The following is a 26,839-nucleotide window of genomic DNA, read 5'->3' as shown; positions in this document are numbered from 1 at the left end:
TTCGAAATACAATTCTGTCAATTAGAATAAAGTCCAGGAACAAATCAAAGAGTAAAACAGCGCTTACAAATCACACCATGTCAAACCGAATCACAAAATGTAGGAGACCTTTCCGCACTGGCTCTTATAGGCAGCGGTTGACTACCCGCAAAAAATAGTAGATTTTAAAAATCGAACAATATTGTATTCTAATCAATAATATCTTGTTTTATAATTCTTATATTGTTTTATATTTACCATTAATTGCGAATTTAACAGACGGACTGATTTGTTTTTTTTTTTATGGTAGCGGGTAGATAAGCTTCCACAACGTTAACAAAACCACTTCGATAAAGCGGCACGACATGAGAATCCTCTCATCGTAGCAGCCGGAAACTACATAGCCGATCCTGCGGACCAAATGGTCGACGTTACTCAAACACGTCAATTCGGTTCCTCCCGATGCACAAACGATGCTTTTAGGTACCCCAAGCACCGGTCATCGTTCTCGTCGAACCCGTCGCTTGCGACGAAGGGCTCGGCGAGTAAATTAACCCACAGACACCACAGGCCCACTGAGTTTCTCGCCGGATCTTCTCAGTGGGTCGCGTTTCCGATACGAGGGATAGATTCTGCGAAGCACGGTTCTTGCTAGGGTTCGTGTTAGCAACATCGTCAGGTTTGAGCCCCGTGAGCTCACGTATGAGTTAAGGTAACGCTGATATGGTCTCTCAAATCCATCAGCTTAAGTAGGAAAAAAAAGGTAACAACGTTGTTAAACTGCATAACGAATTAGAGTACATTTTTCTTTTGTCGGTTTTGAGAAATATGTTCTTCGTAAAGCGTAAAGTATCTTGAAACTTCCCTTTAAAAAGCTGGCCTATTTTGTCAAGGGTACCCTTTTTCATTTTTGACAAACGAGTCTCCAGATCGAACCTCTGTGAACGGAGGGTCCCGGGTTTTTTGATAATATCTGGTCACGGGACAAATGTGTGATGTGGCCTTCATTGTACCCTGATTACAATGATAAACTCTGTATTTTGAGTGGTATGTTACCGAACGGATGCTGTATAAAACGGTTTTTATCTATATTTCTATACTAATATTATAAAGAGGAAAGATTTGTTTGTTTGTTTGTATTGAATAGGCCCCGAAACTACTGAACCAATTTGAAAAATTCTTTCATTGTTTGGAAGCTCTACACTATTCCCAAGTGACATAGGCTATAATTTTTTTTAAAAAATTTTTAGGGATCCTTACTAAAACTCCAATAATGTAACCCAAGATGTAAAAAAAAATACCTAAAATATTCTTTACATCGCGTGCTCTGCGAAAACTATTGATGATAGAATAAAATAATGTACTACGACTTTGTAGAACACATTATTACGTGCAAAAAGTGTCGCGACACCATGTGTCTAACTATTATAGCTATGCCGCAATAAGCGTTCTTTTATTTAAAAAAATAAAACAACGTCAAATATCGTTGAAATTTTTGTTAAGACTCGAGCGGAGTCAGAGCGGGCCGCTATTAAATATATTTTGAATTAAGTTTAAGTTGTCTCAGCTGTGAAATTTTTTTTTTTTTTTTTTTCTTTGTCATCATAGTTAAAAACTTCTACCTGTCTATTGACAGTTATTTTCAAAATAATCCAGTTGCACATTTCATTTTAATCAACTCTGTAGGAAATCCAAAAGATCTAGAAGGTCAGATAAAAAAGACTATTCTTTAAAAGTTGATCTCCTATTTGAAATGTTTTTCACGAATATTCCATTACTTCCAGAATAATTCATAACAATACCTATATTATCGACACTTCGACAATCCCTATAAAGTACGAGCACATAAACTTTAAATATGAAAAGAATCGCGAAAGCTACGTGCCTACTTTTGACTATAAATAAAGTTAGATAAATGCGTATTATTGTCCTGTGACAAGCTCTTGTAGTTTCGATTATATTATTTCTTTACATTGGGGGGCGACAAATCAAATTCACGGATCGAAAATAAATGGATAAGAGTCTTCAAAGAGCCCTCCCTTTTACCTACTACGGCGAATTTGACTTTTAAGTCAAAACGGGTTGTTTTTCAGGAACGTTCGAGAAAACACCTTTTGTGTTTGTAAAAAAAAAGTAATGCATAAATTGTGTATGTAATGTAGACTACATTAATATTCTGAAAAATATTAAAGAAGAATCCTAGATTATTCGAGAATGTGGTACCTGTAAAATCATAATAAGAAAGCAACAATTTTCAGGATCGAGGTTCTTAAGTTACAATATTTTGTCGTGCTACTCATATTTGCAAGAAGAACCCTATTGTTATGCAGGTACAGCACACTTTTTATTACTATTCGTTCTCTCTCTGAATTTCATCTCTAGTACTAGTGCTGAGGCGAGTCAAGAGATGAGTTGGTACTGATTGTTGTAATTTACGATCGTCCTAATACGTGGACGGTAGCATTTAGGTTTTGTTGTTTTGTTTATTTCTTTTATTGCATCGGTTAGCATTTTATATCAAGGGTGTCGTGAGCTAGTATGCCCTGCTACTATGTCAAATGCCAATGCCAAATGTTGATGCCAAAAGTTTCGTAAGAATTGTTTTTGTTACACAATATGAGGTCGTGAATTAAGTTCACTCCTAACACGTGTTATTGGGTAATAAGGATTCCTCGTAAGAACCCAAATAACGTAGTTAAAATCTAATTTCGTTCAGTCACGTTTTTAATTAAATCGTCTTTGTTGAACGTTAGTAGTATTGTGCAAGTCACATTTTCTCGTGTGTTTTGCCGTCGATTGAAAGCAAAAATGGCACCCACAGCGTTGCAATGATCATTATTATTTCTAATCTACGAAGGAATTTAGAAAACGAATGTTTTTAAATTGTGAAATAGGTTTAAGTACGATCTTAATCACAAACAATATTTAATAATAACTACACATTTGGATTGGATTTGGAAAAATGCTACAGATTCCATGGACCGCCTTTCGCACCAACGTGTCTATTCTGAGAGAGCTTCATGTCAAAGCCAGACTTTCCACTATATGCCTTCGTAGGGTGCTGGAATTCTTCGGACATATTGCTCGTAAAGAGGGTCATAATCTTGAACAGCTGATGGTGACAAGAAAGGTAGATGGTAACGTCCCAGAGGACGCAGTCCTACGAGATGGGCGGACCAAATACGATCTTCTCTGGACATCAACTTCCACAATGCCTTCCACAAAGCTAAGGATCGTAGAAAATGGAGGGAAATCGTACGGAAGAAACTGATGCAGCGGGAGAGTCACGACCCTCAGTAATGAGGAAAACGACGCGAGGAGGCGAGGACACATTTGGATCTTTTTCAATTTGCTAGACTTCTTGCTCAAAGTTGATTCTGCTCAGTTTCATACATGACAGACATATGTGTATGTACATATTCACGTTTAAAATGACTTGTCAAGTTTTTTCAACTTGTTTTAAGTATTGCTCAAATATAAATTCTTTGCTTTTGAGCTAGTGTATAATGTTTAACACAATGCACGTAATTTATTCCTTGACATAACAGATAAATCGGGGTCCCCCTTATAATATATGTGCGGAATATAAATCTGTAAGCGGATACAAGTTTATCCGTCGTTTCGGAATAAGGGTACATTGGTAGGTCCGACGCTCGCGGAAGTCACATGACGAATGCCCAGATCTTAACCCCAGGACGGGTTATGTAACGCATAAAATTACCGTCTTCAACCATACGCGATATTTCTTCTCTACCGTTCGTTTTAGCTGAATTGTTTTGTATACATTTGAGGTTTGGAACTGTTTAGGTATTTAAAATGCATCTAGTAGCAAATATACCTTTTATAACGGATCAGAGAAATAAATATGTTGAAAGCAATCTGTTTTTTTTTATATATTCATTTTTAATGCTTAGGTGAGTGGACGAGCTCACAGCCCACCTGGTGTTAAGTGGTTAAATGTGCCACCCACTTTGAGATATAAGTTCTAAGGTCTCAGTATAGTTACAATGGCTGCCCCACCCTTCAAACCGAAACGCATCACTGCTTCACGGCAGAAATAGGCAGGGCGGTGGTACCTACCCGCGCGGACTCACAAGAGGTCCTACCAGTAATTATGCAAATTATAATTTTGTGGGTTTGATTTTCATACACGATGTTATTCCTTCACCGTGGAAGTCAATCGTGAATATTTGTTGAGTATGTATTTCATTAGAATAATTGGTACCCGCCTGAGATTCGGACACCGGTGCATCGCTCAACACGTAGGCACCGGACGTCTTATCCTTTAGGCCAGAACGACTTCAATGTATTTTTGTTAAGGAACCGACAAAAGGCTCTTAGGGTTTTTGTACTAGTTGATGATGGATAAACCAGATTACGGTCCACTCAATACTAAGCGTGCACCCTGGAAGTTAGGATCAATCTTGGTTCTTAAGATTTAAGGTCAAAAATTCGTTAATTAAGGTTTATTTTGTTTTGTTACAATATCTGTTATAGGAAAGTTGTAAAAACACTGCTTTTTATTTTTTTATTAATAACGTTCACAAAATTCGTCAGCTATTAAAAATTTAAAAAAATCGGTTGACAAACAGAAGAGAAAAGGCTGCTTAACTATTTTCTCTTGTCTATTGTTTATAGGTTTATAGACCAGAAACAATGGGGATATTTCGCAAAAAAGAATACAACTTGTTATGTTATATACTTGTTACGCTTTTGCTTGAGTTTTTTTTATTGCTTAGATTTGCGGACAAGCTCACAGCCCACCTGCTTTTACTTATTAGTAATTACGCAAATTATAATTGGATAGAAAAAAATCACTGGTGGTGAATCAATAATGGCTTTCGGTTTGAAGGGTGGGGCAGCCGTTGTAACTATACGACCTTAGAACTCATATCTCAAGGTGGGTCGCAGATTTTACATTGTTCATGTCTATGGGCTCCGGTAACCGCTTAACACCAGGTGGGCTGTGAGCTCGTCGTACCATCTATACAATAAAAAAATACAACACATTTTTGAAGAAAACTGAAAATCCGTCTCGACCTGTCCTGTGCAAAAAATCTTACAGTGTCCTAAACCGCCTTATTTACATCACGCTGTACGTATTCATTGACCCAATTCGGTATTACGATACAAGTTCGCAATCCTTCATCGTGCTCGCGTTCCATCTACGCACCTCCTTAAATGAATATTCCGTAGCGTTTTTCTTCGTGAAACCGTTGGCGACGAACGTAAGTCTTTATTAAAAATTCAGATACTAGGGATAAAGTTGCTCGCGTGAGGGATGAAGAAAGGAAGCGATCTGCGAGATCATGATTAAACATTTTATATTCACTCTGGCACGATAACGCCTACACACGTGGTGAATTATGAATGTTTCGCCACGTACTTTCTGTGATAAGGGCGATTTGTGTCTGCCCCGTTTGCGGTATTTTACTTGTGCGTGTTCGATGATTTTCTATTAGATTAATTAAAATATATTTGAAGATAAGAACAAATATATTTTTTACTGGTGGTAGGACCTCTTGTGAGTCGGCACGGCAAGTATCACCACCCTGCCTATTTCTGCCGTGAAGCAGTAATGCGTTTCGGTTTGAAGGGTGGGGTAGCCGTTGTAACTATACTTAGACCTTATATCTCAAGGTGGGCCATTTACGTTGGAGATGTCTATGGGCTCCAGTAACCACTTAACACCAGGGAGCTGTGAGCTCGTCCACCAATAAAAAATAAATAAAAGATATGGCACCGTTTTACTAATGCGATGAGAGTTTTGGTAACGCCATTTTTTATTTAGTAACCGTTGACTGTTCGGTCTAGATTCGTAAGATCGATTCGCATATCGGGCAAACATACATATGCTCTACGTCTAGGAGTTTATTATTTGTATAATTAATTATAAATGAATTATTTAAACGTGTACACTATATAAGTATGTATATCAGACTCTGGTTTCCATAGCACAGGTAATCCTAGTTTGGGGTCAGATGATCGTGTGTGATTTTCTCGATTGTTGATGTATACCTTCCAAGAAACAATATATAGGAAGATCGTTTTGAAAATCAGTCACTTTCTATTCGTAATGAAAAGCGACTTACAACGTGATATTTAACACGATAAATAAATCATACGTAATTAAAGATTCTGAAAAGAAATTACGCGAAATGAAAGTCTTTTTGGAACATTTTATTTAATAAGGCTTTGTGCAGCCCTTCGTACGTAATTGTAAATTAATTGCGTTCTCAGGAAAAAGGGAGCTCTAATGGCTAATTAGGCGAACGATAAATACATTTCGGGGGCCAACTCAGAATTTCTTGATTGTATGCCTTTTGAATTATGCATTAATACTTATGAATTTATGATTTTAATTTCTCTTCGTGTTTATGTACGTTCATGGACTGCAGTATACTCGTAGTTAGAACGGGATAACTCTTCAAAAAGCTCCGAAGAATTTGCAATTAAAAATTCTCGTCGTAAATCTAAATGTCGGTTTGTTCACTATTACCTATTCCCGCCACGGCGAGCTTTCAACCGGCGAAGAAGAGAAGAAAAAAACGTGACGATATTGTATTTCTCACGGCGAGAGGTTTCAATCGTGGCTTTATTTAATTAAACGCATCCTCACGGGGTCCTACGGTCTGTGTTACGTGCTGATTTTACTTTCCACCCTCGTCGGGAAGGATTTTCGCGAACACTATTTTCGAGGTTCGCGATATCGTGTCGTTAATCATACGATTATGTGTAAATTGAATTTGTGCGATTTGTTTTACTAAATAAATAAGTATATGATTACGTGTTACGCTTATAAAAAGTATTATTTAATTGTATGATGAACTTTTGGTTGCGTCGATACAATGACTGTTTTTCAATAATAATTTTATTGGCTAGCAGTGCATTGGTCTTTGAATAATATTTGTTAAACATTATAAATAATAATACATAAATATTACTCGTGCTACGCTAATAATAAGAAAATAAATTAATTAAATACTATATTAATAATATTAAAATAATATTAATAAATAATAATAATAATAATTTAATAACTAAAATATATTATTAAAAGGAGTCCCTTTAGGTAAGATTCCGAAGATACTGGCAGCGTTCCCCCTTTAAATACACGTTTAATAATAATAATTTCTTCTTCGTCGTGTCCGGTGACTGCGACACCGTTTTTAGCTTGCCAACTTGAAAACGTATCTACAAAACTTTACACAAGACCCATATTTCCAATACCAAAAATACATTAACAGGCAACGCAGATAACAGAGTTAATGGGTTGCTGATATGTGGTCCGAAGTCAAAAGATCGTTTTGTGTTAACAAATCAATCTATTGAAAAGACATGACTAATTTTTTCCAAAAAAGAATCAAGTAATAAACTAATGAATTAAAATCACTTTCAAAAGCGTGGTAATGTTAATTTCTAGATCAAAGGACTAATCTATATTTATAAAAATTAATTGCTGTTCGTTAGTCTCGCTAAAACTCGAGAACGGCTGGACCGATTTGGCTAATTTTGGTCTTGAATTATTTGTGGAAGTCCAGAGAAGGTTTAAAAGGTAGATAAATATGAAAATGCTTGGAATTAAATAAAAATAACAATTTTCCGGACGGATTCCTATCGTTTCTTTTAAGTTTATTTTATACAAAAGCTTAGGTATTTTATTTATCGTTTGAGGCACTACGAAGTCTGCCGGGCCAGCTAGTTGTTAATAAATATCAAAAATTATACTTTGAAGTATTTTAATTATAGGCACGGTATTCGTACCAATGGTTATAAAGTCACTAAGAGATTAATTAGTCAATACATTTTTATCTTCGTTTTGATTTTATTCTTTATTTCTGAATTTGGTGCCATTATTTATGAATTTTTGTTTTATTTTGAATTAAATGCCCTCAGTTGGTTCGGTTTTCGGTAGTTCTTAAGGTTGAGGTTCACAGGCCAGTTAGTTTTGTTAGGATATTAGAAGGGGAACAGACAATTCGCTGCCTACTGCTACTTATTCATTATCAACTTACCATATACTGCTTTCAAATTACGTAGGTGTCGTGACCATCTCCACGGAAGTCTTATATAATACGGCCTCCGTTTTCATATAAAAATGTCTCCATGTAAACTTTGGCTATTAGCCAGACCTACGCCAATAGCCATGTTTTTGTACAAGAAGTTGAACTTATTTTAAACCCGATGACGTATTTTATGGTGCAAGTTCCTGGAGTTTTACTGTAACTCTGTTATCGAGCGTTCTTTAAAAGTTAATACTTCTAAAGTAAAAAATTGCAGGTATTGGAGGTTAGGCGTAAAATTATATCATAATACCGAATTATCTTTTTGTTATACCGATGGTTCTAAAATTAAATGAGATACAGCAAAGTTCAACGGTGATTCAATAGGGGAACAAATCGCTATTAGAGTTGATACTGATCCTGTCTGAGACAATAGAGTGATAATAAACAACAGACCACTGCTGGACATAGGCCTCCCCAAGCCTCGCCACAAAGATCAGTCCTGTGCTGCCTGCATCCAGCAGATCTTCGCGAACCTCAATAGGTCGTCGGACCATCTTGTGGGAGGCCTACCCATGTTACGTTTTTCGGTACGCGGTTGCGTTTCAAGAACTTGCCGGCTCCAACGGTCATCCGTTCTACGAGCAATGTGCTCTGCCAACTGCCACTTCAAAGTCCAGCAGTGGACGTCTGTGGGCTGATAGAATATATTAGAAATAACAGACCTGGTCCTCGCATTTCTTTTTAATAAAGACTATTTTGAACTTTCTCGGGTTTTGTAATAATCAAATGTGTTAACGTGTTCATCTTTTATAGAATCAAAATTTATATCTCTTTCGATCCGCGGTGAGTGGCGACGTTACATTCCAGTTTTTTGTCTACCATATATCCACCAGCGGCTCGTCCATATTTGGTTACCAAAATAAATTAAGCAATTCGTATTACGTTCGTCACGTTGCAGGTTGCAAGGCTTTGGTATTATAAACCATTTACATTTACTTTTTTTTGCCTACCTATTCGCCGGTAGCCTAAGTTGCTATTCCAGCTACGCCCGAACGGGTGGGTAATCTCACGGGCTCCACCTGAGAGAATTTGCTAACACTAGCCCTAGCAAGAGCAGTGCTTCGCTGAATCTACCACCGGATGGGAATCGCGACCCACTGAGAAGATCCGGCGAGAAATTCAGTGGGCTAAATGTACAAAATCTTGCAGCATTGTATGCAGGGTACAATGCACGCTTTGTACTTTGGATACAGTGTAGCATATTTAACATAATTTCAACGTGTACTTATTATTTATAACACACTCACTTTGCTTTTCATTAAGTTAACAGCTTTGGAGTGTGTGTTAATGTTGTTTATCGTCTCATATGCTGTTTCAGTGCATTCAAGATTTAGATCTTGACTCTCATTTCGAACAGTTCCACTGTTTTTATGATGTAGACTTGTTTTATGTAACATCATAGGTAAATGCAAAACTGTTACAAATTGGTGGCGAATTAATATCGCTTTGACCGCGACGAGAAAAAAACACAAACTGAAAAGTACAATTGTAATCAGTCTTGTTTATTTATGTAGTTGGTGTTTATTATACAACCAATTACACATAACATGTTTGATCTGACATTCATTAATTTATAACTTATTTTGGGCATGGCAGGACTAGATATGCCGTTACGTATTTTAAATTATTTTCTTAATTGTAATCTGAAAGGCAACAAGTTCCATTTAAGAAGAAAAGCGTGTGTGACAAGTGTAATAGACGATAAGAAACCATGCCGAAGAAAGCTGATGAAAATCGAATAATTTTGGTTACTTCTTAAAATACATATTTATAGTATCGCTTTTTATGACAAACTTAGCTTCTCAGTAGCTCAAATATTATTTGACGAACAAGAATTTAAAATTACATTTTAATGAAGTATATTCTGGAAGCGAAGTCCGCTCAAAGTAGAGGTTTTTATTTAATTTTCTACAGCTAAATTACACTATTATAGCAGAGACGTCTGTGCTCTCGATTTTTTCGCTCTATTCAAATTGAATCAAGTGTTAGGGCTGCCAGGATTTTTTGTATACATATTGTCCAATATCTATAATATTGGATACGAGTGAGAAATCTCTTATGCAGCTTGCGTTTAGGAATTGGATGGTATGCGGATATTTTAAAGTTTGACTATTATCGGAATATAATATGGATTGGCTATTACCAGCGGCCGTTTTTTCATCCATCCGTAGTAGTGTCCTTTTATACTCTAAGTGGGAGAGTTCGCGTCCTCTGTTCTGATGTTATGTAACTTTGAGTCTACTTTGACCTTGGTACTGGCCTCCACTACATAAAGGGTATGGATAAATGTTAATTAAATGAAATTTTGGGGAGTGGTAGGCACGTTTTAGTGTCTATTAAGTCTAGAGGTTGCGCAATATGAACGCGTATACTCAATTTTAAAATATAACAAAAAAAACATTGACTTTAACCAGTCGCCCTAAAAAAATTGGGCTTTGAAATAATTCATGACTGATGGTACTTGGGTCATAAGAACTATAGTCTTGTGGCGGGTAGCCATGATACTACACACGATGTTTGACAGATGCCTGAATCGCGCTTACGACATTTTCAAGATAAGCTTGCATATATGTATACAAGTTCCCAACAACAACATTAAGACCGTCGGTCTACCGAGCAAAATATCACCTGCTGGGTAGAAGATCTTCCCTTTGTCGTATACATCCACAGTCTCAAACGAAACTCCTAAAATAATTGTGCGCATTTTGTTTTGTACTAACCCTATTAACACGTTTAGCGCCCAAGGGATTTATCTCGTAGATTAATTTGGTTCTGTGCGCTTTGTAGTTGCGGCTACCTATGAGTTATTGTTTGGCTCGACTCAGATGGTACATACAGCTGTACGTTAAATATGAGTGCCACGGTGTGTTATTATTAAACTGTTGGTTTTGTATAATGTGGAACTGTATTTTTTTTTTTATATTAATTTTTGGAACGAAGTTCCTTACGGCAGGCTTGGAGGGAATAGGGATTTTGCTGCGCGACCGAACTGATAAAAATGTGATAGTAAAACCGTAAGAAAAAATCCGTGGAAAAAAGTGCGTGGAATAAAACCGTTAAATGAGACGTGCGCAGGCGCGACAGTCGCATACACAGGCGAGTAGTGTATAATACCTTTCTCTTTCTCCCTCTTTCTTTTCGTTCTCTCATCCATTCTCTTTCTATTTTACGTAATTTATTATTTCCTAAAATACTGAATTTCCTAAATGCTTTCCTATACTTAAATAAAAACTAATCAGCAAAATTTAAGAGAAAAATCAAGAAAACTTACATAAAATTGAGCACGATTTTTTTTTTGCAAATTGTGTCGATTCTACATTAGCCGAAGGAACTTCGTTCCTACCTGGTGTCCAACAACACCACATCTTTTTTATTTTTAATGGTTTCGTTGACAGATTAGCAAGACTTAGTTGATCTACAGTTTAAACTGAGCTAATAGTTAAATAATTATTTCAGACTTTGAGGTTATGTCACAAGGTATGTAAGTGACGCTGTTTAGTTTGAGATATCTATAGACTTCTGTAACCCCATTATATTATTCGAAGCAATTAAATAAACAGTCGAACAGATTATTATCTAATAAAATCACCGGAGCATAGTGACTAGTTTTTAACAGACTTCAAAATAAGAGGTTTTCAATTCGACAGTGTTTTTTATGCAGGTTAGAGAAAAAAAAATTCTAAATTTTGAAGCGTTTTGCGAGGATTCTTTTTTTGAAAGCTGGGCCTTCGTATGTGGTCACAGTTAAATGTTATCGAGAACGCAATAGTAACTTTTGAGTCTTCTTCTTCTTGCTTCGGTTTCCTCAATACTGAGGGTGGTGACCACTTCCTCGCAACAAGAACTTATTGCGGACCATTCCACGCCATTTGCCTCTATCTAACTTTTGAGTAATCCTTAATAATACATATTTAATTGATTTTGAGTACATTGCTGAAATTCTCATTTTATATCGTTAAACTCTGTTTTCTTTTTTGTTAAAACATTGTATTGTTTAATTAAATTGTGTGAGTTGCAATTCACAATCTCTCCCGGCTTTGTCAAGCTTGGGTCGCCATTTACGTTCATTTTGTTTTTATTTATTTGAAAGCTGTACATAACTGCATCATTTCGTGAATTCATCTTGTTTTTTTAGTACGCTTTTATTAGCTTCAGACGTATGTATGTTAGTATGTAACGGAATCTTTGAACATGATTTTGACCCCCCTTCAAATCGTCGGATTAACTCGAAATTTGGTATACTTATTATCGATCGATGACAATTCAATATTTAAAAAAAATTTGAAAAATTTAAAATTTAACAAAAATATTAAAAATAAAAAATTATAGTTTAAAAAACTAACAAAATACATGGTATCAGTAGTTATAAATATTGTATGAACAGATATGAGTAGAAGGGTTATTTTGATAATATCCTGAAAAGCAACCCACGCTTTTTTACAATAAAATAATTTTTTCTTACACTATTTTTAATTCAAATTTATTAAAAAAAAATTCGTTGAAGTAAATATTTCGCTGGTCTTATCAAAACCGCGATAGATATAATTTCGGAAACAGTACACTAAACTCACTGGACACACTCGACGAAAGTGATACTATTTATTTATTTAACAAGAAAACTCTGATGTGACGTAATGGATTCTTGAAAAATATTCATCGGGGACCTATTCCGGAGAATTCGTTTCAGTTTATTGAGACAAATAGCTTTCCTTAAGGGCCTTGTTTCACTTACATTGCGTAGTTCAAGATTATATTTGTAGTTCAAATTGTTGTTGATTGGGAATGCGACAACCATGTTTCAAGGTGGGCAGCATTCACATTATATGTTATATTATATAGTCTATAAAGCTGTAGTGCCCACTTAACAAAAGGAAGGTACCACCACCCCGCCTAATTCTGCCGTGAAGCAGTAATGCGTTTCGGTTTGAGGGGTGGGGCAGCCGTTGTAACTATACTGAGACCTTAGAACTTTTATCTCAAGGTGGGTGGCGGCATTTACTTTGTAGATGTCCATGGACTCCAGTAACCACTTAACACCAGGTGGACTGTGAGTTCGTTCACCCACTTAGTACACTGATAAATAATGCCGCCTTTTAGTGTTGAAAACTCCTTACATGAAACTTAAAGAAGGATATGTTTGAGCGCTGGGATACAGGTTGTAATGGAATGCGTCCCAAAGCGCAAAGGTCCGTGACATAGATGACTTCTTGAAGCGCACGGTCATTGTACGCAGCGGTTTCTGGTAATAAGACTAAATTCTACTCTAATGGTAGTAGATGCGGTAAAAAGCCGAAGTGATGGGTTCATATGAAGCAATTTCTCAAAGCATCACTTAAAAAAATTTGCTCTTTTTTATTGCTTAGATGGGTGGACGCGCTCACAGCCCACCTGGTGTTAAGTGGTTACTGGAGCCCATAGACATCTACAACGTAAATGCGCCACCCACCTTGAGATATAATTTCTAAGGTCTCAGTATAGGTACAACGGCTGCCCCGCCCTTCAAACCGAAACGCGTTACTGCTTTACGGCAGAAATAGGCAGGGTGGTGGTACCTACCCGCGCGAACTCACAAGAGGTCCTACCACCAGTAAATGTAGTTGTTTTGCAAATTCCTTTCTCAACTGTCAGCCTTTACGACTATATCTCTAATCCTGTATCCAATTGCTAGTAGTTCCACAAATAAAACACATTGTTTCCGAAATTCCTGACCTCCTAGCAATTGATATGCTGCAGATGTAATCGGTAAGCTAGTGTCTGTCCCTTTTGGATAGTTCATGACTTTGGCTCAGGTGTACTTTGAATTGTATCTCAAGATAACAATTTAGTCTGATAGTTCTCGGTCAGTCCCTAAAGGCTGTATTAAGGACTTTTTGTTTATTTGTTCAGTATTATTTTGTTCGGTTGTATTTCAGTTTATTGCGAAGTGTCTTTTAAGACAAAACGTGCTGCCGAATTTCGAAGATTCAACTTTTACGAAAAACAAAAGATGGGTTTAGTTAGACAAACCTTATCTATATATATAAAAGAAAGTCGTGTTAGTTACACTATTGATAACTCAAGAACGGCTGAACTGATTTGGCTGAAAATTGGTGGGGAGGTAGCTTAGGATCAGGAGAAGGACATACGATACTTTTTACATACGATACTTTTTATTACGTTTCTGTGGGATGTGACATAAAATGTGGTATAACAAAACGCAACAGATATGGAATAACAAAACGCAACTGACAGCTAAACGTAATGTAGTTTATGGTTAATTATAGTAGAATTTTGAAGTTGACCGGTTGATGTGTTTGAAACAAACCGTGTGGCGGAACAAAGTTCGCCGGGTCCACTAGTAGGTATATAAAATACACTTGAGGCTTCGATCTTATGTTTCAAAGTAAGTGATACTCACGTTCTGATGTCAATGGACTCTTGTCATCACCTAACACCAGATGAGCCGTTTACTAACTTATGAAATAAAAAAATCTAGGTAAAAATCTTTAACTTATCAGCTCTCTGAATTCAAAAAAATAATGATCAAATCAGAATGTAAGAAAAGTGCGATAACTTTCAAATAATCTGGAATATACATTCAGCGAATGGAATCGTGAACGCGAACCATTGAAGATATGTACGAATCTAAAAATCTTTATTCAAAGACCCTCCCAAGTTTCGGGAGACGGGAATCTGGCTCGGAACTCTTGAGATTCGCCCTCGTAAATCACGTGGTTTCAATGAATACGTCATCCGTGATACGACTGGCAAACTTCACTTGACCTCTGAGATGTTCGCCGAATCACAAGATTTTATCTCTACAATTTGTCCGAGTGTCTGTAAAACATGAATGGTGGTAGGACCTCTTGTGAGTCCGCGCGGGTAGGTACCACCACCCTGCCTATTTCTGCCGTGAAGCAGTACTGTGTTTCGGTCTGAAGGGTAGGGCAGCCGTTGTAACTATACTGAGATCTTAGAACTTATATCTCAAGGTGGGTGGCGCATTTACGTTGTAAATGTCTATGGGCTCCAGTAACCACTTAACACCGGGTGGGTTGTGAGCTCGTTCACCTATCTAAGCAATAAAAAAAAATATTAAGGTAAAGCACAAATCTTGCGTTAAGTAAGCGATATAATGCTGATTGCTCATCTCGTCGGTCTACTGGCTAGTAGTCGTGACTCCCTGTGCTTAGTGCGAGTCTTATAACGTTCTCGATAGCGTAAAAGTTAACTCTAATCTGTATGGAGTTGTAACGGTTGCCTACGTTTGCCGCTAGGGGCGCTGTTCCAACTGCATACGAATTTGAGTTAACTTTTACGCTATCGAGAACGTTAAAAAACTCGCACTAAGCACACTGGTACTACGGATCGGTAGCTTTAAGAATTGTTTTAAGTTTTCGCAGCTAAATTACGAGTACTTTGATTGTATCGGGAAGTCATTAAAATTGAAAACCGTGAACTTATTTAATAAAACTGTTGGTTGGATTGGGACTGTTGGATCTTTGTTTGATATTCGCAGTGTCTGTGTGCGCCTGTTTTATATTCAATTCGATTCAATTCAAATTCAAAATGATTTATTTTCTAAATGGTACATAAATAATGGATTTACAAAATTTTATCATTCCAACATGTTCTTACTTGAATAAAAAGTGGGAAAATATAAAATAAATATAGAATTAATTGAAGATTACTAACATGTCAATTTGTAATATAACATTCATAAATTATAGTCACAAATTATTATTATCATTTAATATCATTATTGTCATTGTTCTTGTATGTGTTTATTCAGGAAGATTTCTCTAGAATATGGTAGGTTTCTTTGTATTCTTATTTACAACACCCGTGCTTATTCAATTATTATAGATTTGAGACTATCAACTCAGGAAAGCGCGTATTTTTGTACTAATATTCACTTTTATTACCGACGCTAAAAAAGAAGAGGTTGTATGATCCTTGGTACTTGTATTATTTCTTTATTTGCATTTTTTTTATTTTGAAAAACCTTTTACTTTGAAAGTGTAAACTCTCATTGTCTCATTATTTCATAAATATATTTTACTTTTTAAGCTCATTTTAAATTTACGTTTTCTAATTTTGTTGATTAAAGCGTAAAAGAACTTTTTGAGCGCTATTCTACCATTAAATAATGCAAGTGTTCTAAAATTCTAACTTAAAATTGAAGTATTACCTACCCTATGCTAATTCTAATTTAATTATTCATTGTCGTAAAAATGTAATCTGCTAAAACTTAATTCATGCATGCACATTTTAAGCATAGTAAAATGTTTGAACTTTGTGAGTGAAATATTAAAATTCATTTTAAGTCCAATTCGCTCTTCGACTTTGAATGACGTCGTTCGCCTTTCATATCCATTGTGGGTTTGAGGTACGATTTGAATCGGTACTATGCAGGCACGTGTCAAAGGACTTGCGGGAATCAACGTGATCCATTGTCGTGTGCCGATTGCACATGTCCTTGAGCACGTTAAGAGATATATAATTTCGCGTATATTGTATTATACATTTGAAAAGGTTAGTGAATATTTTACTTGTACGAAATAACACACGTATTCGTAACAAAAACAAATGTTATACAGTGAAGACTGGTGGTAAGACCTCTTGTGAGTCCGCACGGGTAGGTACCACCATCCCATCCATTTTTGTCGTGAAGTAGTAATGCGTTTCGGTTTGAAGGGTGGGGCAGCCGTTGTAACTATACTTGAGACCTTAGAACTTATATCTCAAGGTGGGTGGCGCATTTACGTTAAATATGTCTATGAGCTCCAGTAACTACCTAACACCAGGTGGACTGTGAGCTCGTTCATCCATCTAAACAATAAAAAAATAAAAAAAATAAAAAAAGATAAGCTGTTTGAATTATTTTCGAAATTACTTACCTTTTCATAGGACTGTTGCTCGATGGGACGTATGGGACGATAGTAGTGTTTACATTGACGTTAAATACGACAAAGGATATTCTTATCGAAAGGAATATTTATTTCAATTTTCAATTACCTCTCGTTCTTGCTGTTCCAATACACAATGCACTGTGGAGTATTTTTGTAATCAACGAATTGGTAAGTCGCCCCCAGACTCCAGGACTGTTACCCGCAGTATATATCATGCACCATTGGTACGTACATACATAGTTCAATTTAGTTTATAGGAGATCTAGGTATATTGAAGAACATCTAGACAAAGACCTATATAGTTAGTAGGTTTAGAAGTCGTCGTGGCCTAAAGGATAAGACGTCCTGTGCATTCGTATGTAGCGATGTTCGGTGTTCGAATCCCGCCGGCAGGTGCCAATTTTTCCATTGAAATATGTAGGACGTCTTGGGAGCCCGCATGAGTAGGTACCGCCGCCCTGCCCTTTTCTGCCGTGAAGCAGTAATGCGTTTCGGTTTGAAGGGCGGTGCAGCCGTGTTAAAAGTGAAACTTTAGAACTCATGTCTCAAGGTGGTTGGCGGCATTTACGTTGTATATGTCTATGGGCTCCGGTTACCACTACACCAGATGGGCCGTGAGCTCGTCCACCTATCTAAGCATTAAAAAAAATTACTAAAAGGTACTACAATTGTTTCTGTGCGCAGACTTAGAACCGTTATGTCGTTTTATCTTTTAGGCACAGCTCATTTTTCTATTTGCAAAGAGGATTGTCAACGAAGAAATCTGGAGCACTTGAAATTTTAATATTTCATCTCCTTTGTAGACTTTGCGGCCGTCGTACAATTTCTTGAGATGAACGCTTTATCATTGTCTTTAAATTAAATACTGGAATGAATCCGCTATTGTGTTCCACTCTTTCATAACCGAAAAAATATTTTTCAGGCTCTCCGTCGTTATGAACCTTCAAAACGTACGTAAATCTGGGAAATTTATCATAACGTACCATCCGGCTATGGAATGAGTTCCCCTCCACGGTGTTTCCCGAGCGCTATGACATGTCCTTCTTCAAACGAGGCTTGTGGAGAGTATTAAGCGGCAGGCATCGGCTTGGCTCTGCCCCTGGCATTGCTGAAGTCCATGGACGACGGTAACCACTCACCATCAGGTGGGCCGTGTGCTCGTCTACCTACAAGGGCAATAAAAAAAACTTAAATGTCTCGATATTCAAGTAATGTTTCCATTTCGTATCGTGGTTTCATTCCACGTTTCTTAGATTTAATATTTGAAGCTCATTACCAATTGTCAATCGAAGATCATGTCATCAAACAAGACCGTGAACAAATGTTTGGTAGAGACATCTGGATAAGGTATTAATATTGAAAACGTTTTAAGACGCTTTAATGTTCCTCAAATTCTTTGCATAAAGCCTGCGCAGAGAGATTGTTCCTTTTTTCCGTCAATCTCAATTATGAGATGAAAAATCTTAATCATGAAATGTAAGGGCGACGGGACGAAGAAACGTAACGGCACCTGGGAGACGGCTAATGTCTCCGCCACGAATCGAGACGTAACAGAAATGTATAAATATGACTCTCATTTTGTTTTCGAATGGGATTTCAACGATGAAAAAAAAAGCGTCCAATGATTCTTCTGCGAGTGTCTCATTACGTTAATGCGCAACATTATGATGATTAGGTTCTGTCAGCATTGTCGTTACATGGATAATGTTTTTTTTTTATAGGAGCTGAAGGGTGTCGAGCTCAGAGCTAACGGGCGGTCATTGATGTCCTTACCCTAATGAATAAAATAATGATTCTTTAATTTAGTCCCTGTATTCATGAAAAGGCAGCATCTGTTTAATCCATACCTGTTCCCGATATCTGGGGTCGGCTCTCCTCACTCTACGGCGCCAGGTTGATCTGTCCTGGGTTGTCGGTTGGGGCAATTGGGCTTTATTGAGGTCTCTTTCGATGTTTGACCACCAGGTCGATGGCGGGTGGCCTCTACCTGTCTTTTGTTCTGGCAAGCTTAATGCGATTTTCACCACATGATCTTCGTCCCGTCTCATGATATGGCCATACCATCTAAGGCGATTTTCCGTCATTTTGTCTGTGATTGATGCGACTTTAGATTTTAGAAAAAGCTATTGCTTATGCGAATGCGATGCGATGCGAATCTAACAATGAAAACGCTGGACGAACTTATTGTCTTGCAGCATCGTAAATTCAAAGAATCGCCATTTTGAATCTGAACACGTACAATGTTTAAAAATTCCTCTAGAGATTCTAATGCTTCACATCTTACTTGTATGTTTTATGGAGTATCGTTTGGTACTGCTGTTTAGTTCGTTCTACCTAGTACTGCTGTCAGTCGAATATTTTGAAAGGATTTTTTAAGAGGCAACAGAGATTTTGACGTCACGTTTGAAAGATAGAGGCAATTTTTACGTCCTCACATTGCTCAAAATCAAGAAACCGTGAGCTTGTTAGCATATCCACGCCAAAGAAAACAAAGGTACATGATAAATAATGACCATAGAATAAATACTTCATTTTCAGTAAGTCAATCTCATTTACATTTTTATTAAAAGCGATTGGGGACTCTTTTTAAAGATAGGTCAGGTGTAAAAAAGTACTGTAATAATATATCAGTGGTGTGATTGTATAAAATGGATGGTGTAGGTAGATAGACGCGTACCTAGTCGTTATAGGAGGCTCGCCATGGCTTACCTCTAGATTATACAGTTTCAAAGTTACTTTAAATTATAAGTCGATTCACGTAAAACCATTACGTGACAAAGCTTATACTCAAGGTCTTGAAAGCCTTCGAGAATTTCACAAAGTTAGGACTTAAAGATTGTGTAAGTTTCCATACATTAAAACTGAAATCTATGTGCGCTGTTCTACAGCACACAAGAGCTCTGGAGAGTTGGCTAAGTTTTTTCAAATTTATTACTGCTATAAAAGTCAAACTTTTGTATTGTTTTGGATTCTAGCTTGATGAGAAATTGCAACACTGGGCATTAGGAGGTACATCAACGTAGGTATTATTATCGTGATTATGTCTAATAATATCAGTCATAAGATGTCCTCAATTCAATATAAGGCTTCGTGAAATGTTTAATTTTTAGAGATTAGTTATCCATGACATGGAAATAATAAAGAGCATTTCAAATTTTCATTGCATTGTTGAGTCTATCGAGACATTCCGGTTATTAGATAGACGATATCTATTTTTGGCCTTACACTAGACGGTGTCTATGAATGACTTAAATGCAACGCAGTACAGAAAGAGATCTAGAAAGAATGGTTCAATAATTACGTGTGAGAAAAAAATGTGTTAGATCACGTTTGAAGGGCGTTCAAAATGATACATATGTACTATCTAAATGAGATATTTCCTTAAAGCAGAAGAAGGTAATGAGATATGCACTTCTAAAGTTTTGACAGAGGCTTAGTAAATATTGAAAAAACACTTAGATTCGATACAATAAAAGAAGTTTTTGCCGAAAATTTGTTTGGACAACATAGTATAATGTTCAGTAATTCATTCACAGATGGGATATTCTGTAAACACGCCTTTTAGAAGCGTGCGATGTAATCAAGCTGAATAGTTGGTTTGAATTTTAGCTCTGAACATCCTTAATATAACAAATTGCGTGCTACGGAGCCAGGAACCCCATTCATGTACTGTTTGACACGCGCTTAACCGATTATTAACTCTTTGATATTTCAGCACGTCAAGGTTTATGTTTAAATCGTGCGATTTTCTTTATATTTCCAGCTGAATTTCATTAACAGTAACATTGGAAAAAGCGCCACGCGTAAATCTTGAGGCGTAGGCAATGTCATAAACCTACAGTTAATTTTGTAAAGTAAACGATCTTGCACTAATAAGTCTTCTTGTTGCTTCTCCGGCCAAATACCCGGTAAATTATAAAGCGTACAAAGCATTGTTCCCTAGATGGAACATTTCATAGTGGAAGCTTTGTTCTGTAAGCTTCCGGTTCCGTCGTGGAGGTTGTGGGAGACATTAAAATGGCCAGAGAATATTTTTTCTAATACCAACCAAACAAAACAAAATAGTTATTTTTGGCGCTACACTAAATTTCTTTAAGAACACAAATTATCGTTGAAATAATTAGTCCAATTTGTATTTTGGATTCATATAACAAAGGATAATTATAATGAAGGGACCTAAGTACATAATAATATTTTGCAAACAATGAAACTATATTACTAATCTAATAAATAATAAGGTTCTTTTTGTAATAATGTGGTTATTATCTGGGTTTTAACATTGTTATAACCGGTGTGTCGATTGTGTAAAGAAGTGTTTTATAAAATTAAGTTCTTTTTGCTGTCTCTATGACATGTGACAGATTTTTTGCCAAAATATTTTTTTATCAAACTATGTTCCTTGTCTCAAATAAGATTCTTAAAATAATACAATAGTATTAATAGTTTTAGTAGAAAAATACTAAGATAATCTACTATTTTTCAAAATTTCGTAATGAATATGACGACAGAAAATAATGGGTTGCAAAATAATAGTCAAAGCAGTAACTCCCACCAAGTACATGAAGATGAAAGCGACGAAGGAAGCTGTTCTTGTGATCATAGCACCACACAAGCTCAAGCATGTGAAATTCAAAATATAATAGCTATGGATTTGTGTTCAGCTGATGATATAAGGTACACCATATCTACCTACCATATGATCCCTTGACTGATACGATCTATACGTTAAATTTAATCTTGGCTTGTAGATAATGTCAGTAAGTTTGTTTTATAAAATTCTAACAGCTGTTTTAAAATTCGGGTTTCAACTTCTACATGCTTAGAAATCCAATGGGTGCTCAATGCGTTGATAATCCAAATCTAAATCCAATAATATTCATGTCTTTTTGCACATATATTTCTTACAGACAAAAAATGAAATCCGTCCTAACGGCCAAAGTGCTTAAAAAACAAACATCTGAGCCAATAAGCGATTTTCCAAAAAAACACGAACGATCGCCATTGAATTCTCAAAAGAGAGATGGGCCAGTCGAACAGAAAGTTGAACATTCACAGAACGCGCCAGATAGCAACCCTAACAACTTAATTACATTAGAAAATGAAGGAACATCAAGGAAAAGGCCAGGACGACCGCCGAAGGCAGGCTGTTCCAAGAAACGAAAAATTGTACAAAAAGTTGATTTTTACATGGGAAAATTGTCGAACGTGGTTTATTTTAAAAGAAGATATAATTATTAGGACACTTGTGCTTTTTAATCGATATGATAATAACAAACAAATGGGACTATAAACCGGAGTTTCTTTTTCATTTACCGTGTTTATTTTGTAGTCTGGACTCTGGAATCAAATCAATTGCTAGTTTTTCTTTAATAGTATTTCGTTTCCTTTTTCTTTTATCAGCCGCGTTGAGACCGTTCACGTCGCAGTGTATCCCTGTGCAGTACTATCGTGTTCCAGCAATCTCTTAGCGGATCGTATCATATCGGAAATTGAATTTCCGATTGGCTCCGAGTGCAAGCAGCCTGCCCGTAATGGATGGTCCCGCGGACCCTGTTTCGCGGAGTTCATGAGAATGATAGATAGAAACACTTGGAACTCGTATCTGAAGCGTTTCGATGTGGAAATTGACGGATATTGATGTAGTCCCTTTTCTTGCCTCTGTTTATTTGGCTGAAATACTGAATCCTTCGAGCTTTTGCATGGTAAATTTTATTGTGAGCAAAGTGTTTTTGGTCTGAAATCGATCTGTATTGTTATTGACACTGTTTACTCTATTGATACTTTGTACATTCTTGTGAAAATTTATTTATTTAGTACATTTCATGTAAACATTTACATTGGCGGAGTTAATATTAATAATAATTATGCCTAAAGCATTCTCTACTAGTCGACCAAAGGCAGTGTAGAGTAAATTAATTATAAAAAGTAAAAAGAGTAAAAAAATACCACATACTGCAGGCACAGTTAAATCGTTGCAGAGCTGAACTTGTGGACACAGTGATAACTTGTACTGAAGATTTTAGCGAAGTGTTGATATTTCTTCTTCTGAGTCGGTCTCTTCATTGCTGAAGGTCGTGTCTAATTTTAAATGTTGACTTTTGTTTTAGTTCACTACAAACTAATGGGACCCAAGGTTCAAAATGGAGTGTCTGCTCTTGGGGCAATAACCAATATGTCTAACTAGTGATATTTCTCCAACCTGAGTTAAAAAATGAGGTGTACGACGAAGGAATAATACTGAATTTAAAACTTAAGTATTTATACATAGAACTCTAGATCACTCAAACTGATTCCTAAAATTTACATTTGCTTACATCGATAGGGCACCCAGCGGAGATGGAGAACAAACTAGACACGTTTCAAAATATATTTGTAGATATTCCCAACGTGTTGCACGTCGCGAATATTTGTACGCGTTTTGACAGCTAATGTATTATGTAGCCGGATAAATTGGGTCTGAGAACACACCCGTATTGACGTGTAAACTGATATTAAGATAGGCGCGAGTGAAGGAATGAAACTTTTTTCATAAATTTTTTAGGAGCTTTTACTATTACTATTTCGGACTTAACTTTAGTTTATGCATGAGAAAATAGCTATTCGGAATACTGAGGATTGATAGTTTATATTTTTGAGAGGAAAAATTGTTTCGTGGCTCTTTGTTTCAGAGAACACAATTATTTAACAAGATTTTATTAGCTTGGCAAGTCACATACAATAGACAATATCCAATACTTTGATAACTACGCTCTAATTTCGTGACCAGTATTAATAAATTAGTAATTCAATTTTGATAGACAAGCGTTTTTTTAGTTTATAAATTAAGTTTATTATTTTAACTGTAGACTGACGTCCACTTTATTATTGCGTTAAACGGTTTATGTGAGACGTCTTTTTTTTTGTTTTCCTACCTAAGCTGAGAGCCTTCAGAGGCTATTTCAGCGTAACCTAAACTAGTAGGTGAGCTCACGGGGCTCAAACCTGACGACGTTGCTAACACGAACCCTAGCAAGAGCGGTGCTTCGCAAAATCTTTCACCGGATCGGAAACGCGACCCACTGAGAAGATCCGGCGAGAAACTCAGTGGGCTGTATCTGAGGGTTAATCTACTCGTCGAGCCCTTCGTCGCAAGCGACGGGTTCGACGAGAACGATGAACGGTGCATGAGGTACCTAAAAGCACCGTTAGTGGATCAGGAGGATCCGAAATGACGTGTTTGGGGCAACATCGACTGCTTTTCATTCTGTGTGAGACGTCTATTGACGTGTTTTGGTTTTATAATTGAATCCTATGCCGTTACTTCAAGTGGCATGTTGCTCTCTCGTGCCGTCATGCCCTGCCTACGCCGTTTCCCTTTAGACACACTTACGCGTGTCCCACTGAGTTTCTCGCCTGATCTTCGCAGTGGGTCGCGTTTCCGATCACTGCTCTTGCTAGGGCTAGTGTTAGCAACGTCATCAGATTAGAGCCCCGTGAGCTCACCTACTCGTCCAGTGAATCTGGCATTACCCTTCGAAGTTATTAGAATAGGTAGGACAAAAAAACGCGTGTCCGTGTGCATACTAGCCGCTTCGTTGAATCTGTGTATGAGTTGTGTACGCCTTTTTATTCGTTTGCTTGTTTACACACTTTGGATTTCTTTCCAACATCATTTTCTTTGTCCGTTTACAGTACTCGAATAGTTTTCTTTAATTATAAATTCTTGATTTTAAAGCCTGATATTTCAATTATTGAAAATTTCTACATTTGTTTTTATAATAGCTTACCTATTAATAGCTATTAATAGTTACCGCTTGTGATGATGTGAATAATAGATTCTTATACTTACAGCCGGTTTTAATGTTTCATCTTTAACTGGAGCTAATGGATTTGATCGTTGTGACCACGCAAACTGTATAGCTTTCGAAAAGCCCGAAATAATATAATGACAATAAGAAACGCGAGAATAAACCGTAAATGTAGTTTTAATTTGCGAGATCCAAATAAAATACTAGATTCTCATACATCCTAGTTTGGCGTTTGGTCTTTTGTCATCAACGAATTTTTGTGGCCAATATATGTACATCTGGAACAATGAAATAACAGTATATTTTATTGTAGACTGGTTGTCGATGTCGCAATCTACCAGGTACTTTGTGGTATTATTTGGGCTACCCCATCGAGTGCTAAGCTTGATCGGATTTATAACCCTTAGCCCTCTGAATGGGCGTACTGTACGGATTCTGCTAAGATGGTACCACTTGCTTCCCGGGCTCGACCTACGAGACCAAGGCCAGTTTCATTTTCAGGTTACTTTAAATTATTTAGCACCATAATATTTGTTGCAAAACTTTAATCGAAAACTAGTACTAAAATTTAAATTAAGAACATACCGGGCACCATGTTAGCTACTTTTGGTACCAACGCTTAGGAACTTAGGGATTGGATTTTGGAACTTCGGTAATGGCTTTGGAGTTTCACGATTCGAATAGTGTCCCAGAGAAAATTAGGTACGAGATACGAGCTTGCATCAAAACGAATGTGTTGTCCGAAAGCTTCGTTTACTGAAGCCCCCGATCACGTTTCAATTTTTAAACGAATTTTTGGTTTCATCACTTCCCCTTTCGTTTTCCATCAGAAAAATAAAGCTCTATGTATAACGCGACCATACGTCCCGCTTTGGGCGGGATTGTCCCGCTGTCCCCAACGAGAACAAAGATGTCCCGCTTTCATTTATCTATTGTGCATGTGTTTATTAGAAATGCATGTGTTTATTAGAAACTTACCGAATACTTACTTATCCGAATTCGTTATTGTATTACAAAATATATACTAAACTAACTCTAAATTTGCTGTAGAAAAGTAGATTTTTGTTGCGAAATTATTTATAAATATTATTTTAAGGGCAAGTTGGTGTAAGAATTAAGATGTCAGTGAGGGTAAGATACCTTAAGTACCGTAAATTATCAAGTCATTTTTTAAATCATATTTTTTATTTTGCACTTGAATATTACATCTTACCCCGACTTACCTATATATGTATTTATTTATATACGACAGTGATTCTCAACCTTTTTTTTGTTGCGGCACATATTTAACGATTTCAAAATTTGGCGGCACACAAAAAAAAGATAAAAATTATTTACTTACTACAACACACTGCATAAATAGTTTATCAAAAATTTTTAATATATGAAATAAACTAAAATATACTATACTTTTTTTTTTGTGGATTTAAATATATATTCATGTTTAAAATATTTTTCTTTTAAAATGATATAATTTAATAATATTAACATTATTATATATTCGCAAAATTTGGCGGCACACAAAAGTGCCGCGGAACAGTGGTTGAGAATCACTGATATACGAAGTAACGTAGCCGTCCCGCTTTGACACGAAAAAAAAAAAAGGTCGCATTATCTGTATATCGGTTTCAATTTGGTTTCAATTGAATGTTTTAATATGTCACTCCAAGAGCCTTACATACCCGATCCTTTTACCAGTGGTGATTAGACCAAACAGGGGTAGACTACATTTTTTCATTGCATCGGTCGAGCTGATAGACATCATAATGTGAATTCGGCCATCCTCCTTGAGATTATGAGATCTATGTTTCAATAGTGCAGCAATTATCAAATTATATTTTTTGTGGATTTGAATAGTACACGATGGTATTTCCTTATCGTGAAAGTCATTAGCGAGAATGCGTTAGCTACGTATTTTATTAAAATTGTTATCTGCCCGCTAATTTGAACACTGGTATAGTCTTATCGCTCCGGTATCTTATCCTTTAGGCTACGACGACTTAGGCTCTAGGAAAATAATTGTGAAATCAAAGCTACGAATTTAGTGTAAATTTAAAAAAATCGGTTCTCTTTGTCAACCTTGCCGCTTTATCCACATTAATTACATTGGTTTGTT

At 36.5% G+C, this 26,839-nt stretch overlaps 1 protein-coding gene and 3 long non-coding RNA genes across 15 annotated transcripts in view; 2 read left to right on the top strand and 2 right to left on the bottom strand.

Moving 5' to 3' along the window:
* LOC101741393 (uncharacterized protein CG43867) overlaps positions 1-26,839 on the top strand; it is a 369,159-nt gene that overhangs the window by 14,991 nt on the left and 327,329 nt on the right. The window lies entirely within an intron of this gene.
* On the bottom strand, positions 15,577-17,968 carry LOC134200549 (uncharacterized). The gene is made up of 2 exons (XR_009975515.1): positions 16,925-17,968; positions 15,577-15,954 (listed from the first exon to the last, which is right to left on the bottom strand). It is a non-coding gene; the product is annotated as an uncharacterized LOC134200549 (long non-coding RNA).
* LOC101738578 (uncharacterized) lies at positions 21,234-22,227 on the top strand. Its single transcript, XR_009975585.1, has 2 exons — positions 21,234-21,610; positions 21,844-22,227. It is a non-coding gene; the product is annotated as an uncharacterized LOC101738578 (long non-coding RNA).
* LOC105841975 (uncharacterized) lies at positions 22,726-23,358 on the bottom strand. The gene is made up of 2 exons (XR_001139797.4): positions 23,251-23,358; positions 22,726-23,001 (listed from the first exon to the last, which is right to left on the bottom strand). It is a non-coding gene; the product is annotated as an uncharacterized LOC105841975 (long non-coding RNA).

The sequence above is a fragment of the Bombyx mori genome, chromosome 18, assembly GCF_030269925.1.
Source record: "Bombyx mori chromosome 18, ASM3026992v2".
Classification (NCBI taxonomy): Eukaryota; Metazoa; Arthropoda; class Insecta; order Lepidoptera; family Bombycidae; genus Bombyx; species Bombyx mori.
The sequence above is the reverse complement of the archived record's forward strand: the minus strand, read 5'-3'. Positions and strand labels throughout refer to the sequence as shown.